Raw genomic sequence first — 8,463 nt, 5'->3', positions numbered from 1 at the left:
CAGTAACTGCTTACGGCCCCTCCACAATCGTAACCTTATTTTGTGCACTCTCTATCTACCTACCAGGTATTATAAATACTAAAATTCCACAGATAATTTAGTATCTACCACGTAATAAAATTGTCTGGATAATTTATTATGTTCAGTGTAAGTGTTTCAAATTAAGGAGGTTCGCCTCGGACAGTCTGTACTTACACCATTTCATATCGCTTGGCATAATTACCCCCCGATATGTGAGCAGTGTGACAATTGGGTTGCGATTCCAGCTGAAAATTTTCAGTACTGTAGACCAACCCCTAGTAGCCACCATGTGATCACACCAATCTTCATCTGTAGTAATGGCATTTTTGTCTTCCGAAAATACTGAAAATGAGCCCACATAAGGATGGAATTTTCACTAACTTAACCCATAGGTATGGAAATAATGATCGTAGCTTTCGATCAACGTGTGTGTGGTATAACGATTTGCGTCAGTGTAATACCAGGTCGTATAAGATTGCAAACGAAAAGTATCTGGAGGTTACATGGCGGCATCGGCGCAAATCGGGAACTGTCTGAAATGGCTGGTGACGTGGTAGCTGTGCACCTCTCCGTAGTCTTGCGTTTCCCTAGGTCCGTTCCGTGGGTGACGTCATCGCGTGTCGCGGCCTCCAGTAGCGGCGGTACCGTCTGGTGCGGCGGACCGTTGGCCGGCCTTCAGCTGGGCGGAAGTCTTTGTTCATTCAGCGACAGCGCCGCCTGACGCCGGCAGCCGATCGGAATTACCTGTTATATTTAACAGTCCGCCTCCTGCTGTTGCTGATCCAAAGATACGGAACCATTTCAGCCTCATCGAATGTGTAGATCCGCTTTGATGGAAAATTTTTGCGTTTCATTATCCGCCCACATATGAATTGGCGGAAGTTTAAATTAAAGTAACTGTGTTGCCGTCTGTAGGACATGTCCGTGACTGCTAATGGCAATTAATTGTGATGGCAGCAGACTAAACCGTAAAACACTCAAGCGCCAAAGACAATGCTGTAGCCATGCTTATTAAAATACAGAGATATGTAAGCAGGAAGAATACGGCAGTGCGGTCGGCAACACCTGTAAAAGACAACAAGTGTCTGGCACAGTTGTTAAATCGGTTACTGCTGCTACAAGGTCAGATTATCAAAAGTGAGTCTGAACGTGGTGTTATATTCGGCCCACGAGCGATGGGACACCAGCATCTCCGAGGTAGCGGTGAAGTGGGGATTTTCCCGTACGATCACTTCACGAGTGTACCGTGAATATGAGGAATACGGTAAAACTTCAAATCTCTGACATCGCTGCGGCCGGGAAAAGATCCTGCAAGAAAGGGACCAACGACGACTGAAGAAAATCGTTCAAGTGACAAGTGCAACCCTTCCGCAAATTGCTGCCGATTTCAGTGCTGGGCTATCAACAAGTTTCAGCGTGCGAACCATTCAACGAAACATCATCGATATGGGCTTCCTAAGCCGAAGGCCCACTTGTGTAATATTGATGACTGCACGACACAAAACTTTACTCCTCGCCTGTACCCGTCAACACCGACATTGAACTCTTGATAACTGGAAACATGTTGTCTGGTCGGACGAGTTGTTGTTGTTGTTGTGGTCTTCAGTCCTGAGACTGGTTTGATGCAGCTGTCCATGCTACTCTATCCTGTGCAAGCTTCTTCATCTCCCAGTACCTACTGCAACCTACGTCCTTCTGAACCTACTTGGTGTATTCATCTCTTGGTCTCCCTCTACGATTTTTACCCTCCACGCTGCCCTCCAATACTAAATTAGTGATCCCTTGATGCCTCAGAACATGTCCTACCAACCGATCCCTTCTGCTAGTCAAGTTGTGCCACAAACTTCTCTTCTCCCCAATCCTATTCAACACATCCTCATTAGTTATGTGATCTACCCATCTAATCTTCAGCATTCTTCTGTAGCACCACATTTCGAAAGCTTCAATTCTCTTCTTGTCCAAACTATTTACCGTCCATGTTTCACTTCCATGCATGGCTACACTCCATGCAAATACTTTCAGAAACGACTTCCTGACACTTAAATCTATACTCGATGTTAACAAATTTCTCTTCTTCAGAAACGCTTTCCTTCCTATTGCCAGTCTACATTTTATATCCTCTCTACTTCGACCATCATCAGTTATTTTGCTCCCCAAATAGCAAAACTCCTTTACTACTTTAAGTGTCTCATTTCCTAATCCAATTCCCTCAACATCACCCTACTTAATTCGACTACATTCCATTATCCTCGTTTTGCTTTTGTTGATGTTCATCTTATATCCTCCTTTCAAGACACTGTCCATTCTGTTCAGCTGCTCTTCCAGATACTTTGCTGTCTCTGACGGAATTACGATGTCATCGGAAAACCTCAAAGTTTTTATTTCTTCTCCAAGGACTTTAATTCCTACTCCAAATTATTTCTTTTCTTTCCTTCACTGCTTGCTCAATATACAGATTAAATAAGATCGGGGAGAGGCTACAACCCTGCCTCACTCCCTTCCCAACCACTGCTTCCCTTTCATGCCCCTCAACTCTTATAACTGCCATTTGGTTTCTATACAAATTGTAAATAGCCTTTCGCTCCCTATATTTTACCCCTGCCACCTTCAGAATTTGAAAGAGAGTATTCCAGTCAACATTGTCAAAAGCTTTCTCTAATTCTACAAATGCTAGAAACGTAGGTTTGCCTTTCCTTAATCTAGCTTCTAAGATAAGCCGTAGGGTCAGTATTGCCTCACGTGTTCCAACATTTCTACGGAATCCGAACTGATCTTCCCCAAGGTCGGCTTCTACTAGTTTTTCCATTCGTCTGTAAAGAATTCGCGTTAGTATTTTGCAGCCGTGACTTATTAAACTGATAGTTCGGTAATTTTCATATCTGTCAACACCTGCTTTCTTTGGGATTGGGATTATTATATTCTTCTCGAAGTCTGAGGGTATTTCGCCTGTCTCATACATCTTGCTCACCAGATGATAGAGTTTTGTCAGGACTGGCTCTCCAAAGCCGTCATCAGTTCTAATGGAATGTTGTCTACTCCGGGGGCCTTGTTTCGACTCAGGTCTTTCGGTGCTCTGTCGAACTCTTCACGCAGTATCATATCTCCCATTTCATCTTCATCTACATCCTCTTCCATTTCCATAATATTGTCCTCAAGTACATCGCCCTTGTATAGACCCTCTATGTACTCCTTCCACCTTTCTGCTTTCCCTTCTTTGCTTAGAACTGGGTTTCCATCTGAGCTCTTGATATTCATACAAGTGGTTATCTTTTCTCCAAAGGTCTCCTTAATTTTCCTGTAGGCAGTATCTATCTTACCCCTAGTGAGATAATCCTCTATATCCTTACATTTATCCTCTAGCCATCCCTGTTTAGCCATTTTGCACTTCCTGTCGATCTCATTTTTGAGACGTTTGTATTCCTTTTTGCCTGCTTCATTTACTGCATTTTTATATTTTATCCTTTCATCAATTAAATTCAATATCTGTTCTGTTACCCAAGGATTTCTACTAGCCCTCGTCTTTTTACCTACTTGATCCCCTGCTGCCTTCACTACATCATCCCTCAAAGCTACCCATTCTTCTACTACTGTATTTCTTTCCCCCATTCCTGCCATTTGTTCCCTTACGCTCTCCCTGAAACTCTGTACAACCTCTGGTTTAGTCAGTTTATCCAGGTCCCATCTCGTTAAATTCCCACGTTTTTGCAGTTTCTTCAGTTTTAATCTACAGTTCATAACCAATAGATTGTGGTCAGAGTCCACATCTGCCCCTGGAAATGTCTTACAATTTAAAACCTGGTTCCTAAATCTCTGTCTTATCATTATATAATCTATCTGGTACCTATTAGTATCTCCAGGGTTCTTCCATGTATACAACCTTCTTTCATGATTCTTGAACCAAGTATTAGCTATGATTAAGTTATGCTCTGCACAAAATTCTGCCAGGCGGTTTTCTCTTTCATTTCTTACCCCCAATCCGTATTCACCTACTACGTTTCCTTCTCTCCCTTATCCTACTACCGAATTCCAGTCTCCCATGACTATTAAATTTTCGTCTCCCTACACTATCTGAATAATTTGTTTTATTTCATCATACATTTCTTCAATTTCATCGTCTTCTGCAGAGCTAGTTGGCATATAAACTTGTACTACTGTAGTAGGCGTGGGCTTCGTCTCTATCTTGGCCCCAATAATGCGTTCACTATGCTGTTTGTAGTAGCTTACCCGCATTCCTTTTTTTTATTCATTATTAAACCTACTCCTGCACTACCCCTATTTGATTTTGTATTTATAACCCTGTATTCTCCTGACCAAAAGTCTTGTTCCTCCTGCCACAGAACTTCACTAATTCCCACTATATCTAACTTTAACCTATCCATTTCCCTTTTTAAATTTTCTATCCTACCTGCCCGATTAAGGGACCTGACATTCCACACTCCGATCCGTAGAACGCCAGTTTTCTTTCTCCTGATAACGACGTCCTCTTGAGTAGTCCCCGCCCGGAGATCTGAATGGGGGACTATTTTACCTCCGGAATATTTTACCCAAGAGGACGCCATCATCATTTAACCATACAGTAAAGCTGCATGCCCTCGGGAAAAATTACGGCTGTAGTTTCCCCTTGCTTTCAACCGTTCGCAGTACCAGCACAGCAAGGCCGTTTTTGTTAGTGTTACAAGGCCAGATCAGTCAATCATCCAGACTGTTGCCCCTGCAATTACTGAAAAGGCTGCGGCCCTTCTTCAGGAACCACGCGTTTGTCTGGCCTCTCAACAGATACCCCTTCGTTCTGGTTGCACCTACAGTACGGCTATCTGTATCGCCGAGGCACGCAAGCCTCCCCACCAACGGCAAGGTCCATGGTTCATGGGGGGGACGAGTATCTTTTCAAATTATATCGAGTGGATTTACGTGCACGGGTATGGAGACAACCTCATGAATCTATGGACCCTGCAGGTCGGCGGGGTACTGTTGAAACTGGTGGTGGCTCTTTAATGGTGTGGGGCGTATGTAGTTGGAGTGATATGGGACCCGAGGTATGTCTAGGTACGACTCTGACAGGTACGCGTACGTAAGCACCCTGTCTGATCACGTGCAAGCATTCAGGTTCATTGTGCATTCCAACGAACTTGGGCAATTCCAGCAAGGCAATGCGACACTCCACACTTCCAGAACTGCCACAGAGTGGCTCCAGGGCCACTCTTCTGAGTTTAAACACCTCGGCTGGCCACCAGACACTCCAGACATGAAAATTATTGAGCGTATCTGGGATGCCTTGCAACGGGCTGTTCAGAAGAGATCTCCACCTCCTTGTACTCTTCAGCATTCATGGTGTCAATTCCCTCCAGCACTACTTCAGACGTTAGTCAAGTCGATGCCACGTCGTGTTGCGCCACTTCTGCGTCATCACGGGGACCCTACACGATATTAGGCAGGTATACCAGTTTCTTTGGCTCTTCAGTTTGATTCACAGTTATAAAGTTTGCAAATTTATCATAATGCAATCAAGTGTTGAGTTAAGCTACGGGATTCGGCAAGGGCGGCCTTCGAAAACTTGAAACGGACTTATGGGGAAGATTCGCTATCAAGAGCGCAAGTTTTTTGCTGAGAACACGCTGAAGCTGAACCTCGCTCAGGGAGATCTTCAAAAACCGATGAAAACTTCGAACGTGGTCGTGTTCTCGACAGATTGTTCTTCCAGAACAAACTATCAACCAAGTATTTTACAATGATGTCCTTAAAAGGTCAGGAAAATGGTGAATCGTGTGAGGCCGGAGATGAAAGGCCAGTGAATGCTGCGTCATGACAACGTCCCATGTCAAACGGGTACTCCCGTCACAGAGTTTGTGACCTCAAAAGCATTCCTGTTGTTCCACAGCTCCTCTGTTTACCTGATATGAATCCTTCTGACATTTTTCTTTTCCAGAAATAGAAAAATATCTTAAAAGTACGTCATTTCTTGACTCTGTAGAACATTCAAAAGAATGTGACCGACATGTTGAAGGTTCTATCGGCTGAAGGCTTTCAGCGTGGGAAACAACGACTCCGCTTGTGTATAGCTGCCGAAGGGAACTGCTTTGAAGGGAACAAGACTGTTGTTCGAAAACAGTAAAAACTTTGGAAGATAAAAACCTCAGTCTCATTACTTTCTCACTCACCTCGTATCTCTTGCACGTCTTTCTCTACCTAAACTTATCGGATACGATTGTTTAGTTTTTCCCCCCTGTATTGTGGCTGTAGATCGAATTACTTATAATAACGGATTCTGCTCTTAAAATATTGAATATGCTTGCTTAAAATCTTTATCCATAACATATACTGGTAAAAAACAGAAAATCAGATGTTTTTCGGTACTACCTACCCAGTGAAATACTTCTCTTTTTTTCTTTTTGCACAGGTAATCGCCTTTCGTTTTTTATTCTGCCTTGTCAAAAAAGAATCAAGGCTGCTCGTGTTAGTAATCAGCTATTTACCAAGACGTATGAGTGAAAGACATGTCTTTTCGATATTTTACTGGTAATATCACATCCCCAATGTGTGGCTATATCTAAGTTTTATAATTTGGATTGTTAGAAACTATCGACATTACAGATTAATGTAAAATGTTTATTAATTGATGACTGCAGGCACTTGGATAGTAATAATGTGTGTGTTTTGATGGCGACTGAGAGATGACAATAATATAACGGACTCCCACAGGAGTATTTTTCCTGATTTTTGTGAGCATATACATAACGCATTAATAAGGTACAAATTATCGCTAGGATAGTGTTTTCAGTTAAAACAACGTATTCGTATAACACGTCTGCAACCATGCACAAGAATACATCCGCAAGCTAAAGTAAAGGGTCGCCAGAGCCTGGACACCTACGTTGTGCCACTGTGACCGGTCAGCCGTTTGTCTTGGGAGTTGGTGTTTTAAATGGCAGTCGAGGAAAACAGCAACAGTAACTCCTTTTTCTTATTCGAGGGAACAACACACTCTTCCGTCATCAATCTACTCAGCTTTCAGGCCACATCAATCTGCAATTTAGGTACCATGTCTGTAGAAGTTTACCTGAGTGCTGAAGGCAGAGAACCTTGAGGAAGACTACTGGTTGCTGATAAGCAATCATTTTAATCGCTTTAATGCTTCCCAGTCGGGATAATGTATTTAGCTAAAATGAGCATTTATTATATGTTCATGCCGAACAGCTTAAGCACTCATTTCAGTGAAAACAACGTATTCGTATAACACGTCTGCAACCACGCACAGGAATACACCTGAGAGCTAAAGTAAAGTGTCGCCAGAGCCTGGAGACCTACGTTGTGCCACTGTGACCGGTCAGCCGTTTGTCTTGGGTGTTGGTGTTTTAAATGGCAGTCGAGGAAAACAGCAACAGTAACCCCTTTTTCTTATTCGAGGGAACAACACACTCAGGAAGGAGAAGAAGTTTTATATATGGACCACAGCAATTCAGCCCGGAAGTTTTAATTAATGAAGACGCCGGCCGTGAAAACTTACATGCTATGATTAGCTTAAGCATTCTTTGCTGCCTATGTATGTGCGATTACATAGTGAGTTTCTTTGTAAATGTTTTTGAATATTTCAATATATTTGATTATGTGACTCTAAATATAGCTCTTATGTTAGTAGTGGTATAATATCGCTGGTTGTCCTTTACTTCTAATAGTACAGTTTATTGTTTTAACTATGATTAATCCAAATTATGTGCTAAATTACTCCTGTCGGTTGGGAATGAAACGTAATGCCTAGGCCACGATCAGGACAGAGAAGCTGGAAGGCAAGTTCCCGTTTTAGCAGAATCCGACAGCAGCTTCTTGCAGACTATGTCCTCAAGCTGTGCTATTTCAAGTTTTCACAACATTGATCAACGGAGGGGCAGTGGGCGATAAGTGAACTGTACATGTGTTCTTTCGTTCCACCTGAAATCATCGGCTACGAGGTCTGAGACAAAAGAAGTGAGAGGCCAAAAATTTTTGTATTAACCATTTTACCACAAATTTTTCTATTTACCATTTTACCACTTAAATGTAGTTTGTAATGGTTGTTTTCAAAGTAAGCCCATTTGAGTCACATCTCTATGCTTTTTTGAGAGTCCGTCCCTGAACTCTGTCGTTTATGCCTTGCAATGGAGTTCAGCAATGCTAATGGTGTAACTTGTTCGATTGATCGAGTTTTCACGAAAGACATCTTAGCTTAAGAACATAGTTAAGGGTTGAAAAACAGCCACATACTAATATATCACGACTGTTATTTAATTTTTTACGCCAGTAAGATCGTTTCTTTCGACTGTCTGCCTGTGTGTTGTGTAGTATTCGCAGTACCACCACCAGCGCTTATAATGCAGCTTTCGCCTGTGTTTCTATACAAGAGTTTAGCATGTATTACCGCCGTTTTTTACCTTCCTGATTTTGTATTGTAGGTTGATGCCCCCTGCA

The sequence above is a fragment of the Schistocerca nitens genome, chromosome 9 (genome assembly GCF_023898315.1).
Source record: "Schistocerca nitens isolate TAMUIC-IGC-003100 chromosome 9, iqSchNite1.1, whole genome shotgun sequence".
Classification (NCBI taxonomy): Eukaryota; Metazoa; Arthropoda; class Insecta; order Orthoptera; family Acrididae; genus Schistocerca; species Schistocerca nitens.
The sequence above is the reverse complement of the archived record's forward strand: the minus strand, read 5'-3'. Positions refer to the sequence as shown.